This window comes from Morone saxatilis, unplaced genomic scaffold (assembly GCF_004916995.1).
Source record: "Morone saxatilis isolate NCDOM2014 unplaced genomic scaffold, NCSU_SB_2.0 Contig16, whole genome shotgun sequence".
Taxonomy (NCBI): Eukaryota; Metazoa; Chordata; class Actinopteri; family Moronidae; genus Morone; species Morone saxatilis.
Genome location: NW_023339718.1, coordinates 21,555,647 through 21,556,802, shown reverse-complemented (window position 1 = coordinate 21,556,802; position 1,156 = coordinate 21,555,647).

Genomic DNA, 1,156 nt, shown 5'->3' with positions numbered 1-1,156 from the left:
TGTATTAGAAAAAAAAAAATAGTAGATTGCATTTTAAAACAAACAGGGTAACAGATATTTGTAGAAACAGAACATATAATTAATAGATTTTCGACAATAGAAGTGCAACTGTTCCATAAGACAGTAACAGACGTCCAGAAATGCGCCCAGAATACTGGCGGTGTGAAGTTTACCTCTTGAGCAGCATAGTTTTCTGGAAGAAAACACCAGTGAAGAACAAATAGAACGTGTTTCTATTCTCTGCTGTGACTGTTTACAGCTCACAGGGTTAACCAGGGCTGCAACCATCTAATATGGATCTTTTTTTCCCACTTTTGGTATCTTTTTTCTCCTTCCCACCACCTCTGGTTTCTCAGCCCTCCTCTCGTTCTTCATGTCTCCCTCCCTCACTCCTCCCTCTGCTCCGGCCTTCACTGCTAATTAGTTTCAGAGGGAGAGGAGAGAGAGGGAGAAAGGGGGGAGAAAAAGGACGGATGAGGAGGAGAGGGAGAATAAAGAGAGCACAGCAAAGACAAAATAAAAATGGAGAGTTAACTAAAAATCATTCTTACTGTTACTACAAATACTACTACAGCGACTAGTGCTTATACTACTGATGTGACTACTGCGGTATAACTGTAACTGCTACTACTACTGGTACTGTGACCATTACTACTAAAACTGCTATGACTACTACTTTACCGCCACCTTTAATTGTTTACCAGTATTACTACTACTATAACTGCTAATACAACGAGGGCAGGGCTATGACTTTGATAATGTCTACCATTACTGGTTCTTTATTACTGCTGCAACTCAGCAGGACAGTATAGTTTTACTGATACTACTACTAGTAAAGTGTGCTGATTTTACACATAAACATTAGTTTGCCTCACAAGAAGTAGTACACAATCTGACACAATCTGTCACAAGCTTTGTCCGAAAAAATAACCCTGGTGATGTCATAGTGATGTCATCAGGGTTATCTCATCTTTAATTTCGAAATATACAAGCTCAAAATCAGAGGGACAAATTTGCTTTTAACTGTGAATTTTATGGTAAAAGCAGGAAAAAAATCTTATCTTCTTCATGTTCATTATTCGTTCAGTCACTACTATTAGTGTAGTTGTTGCTACTGTTGTTGCTGTGCACCTCTGTCTGTATGTCTGTCTGTCTG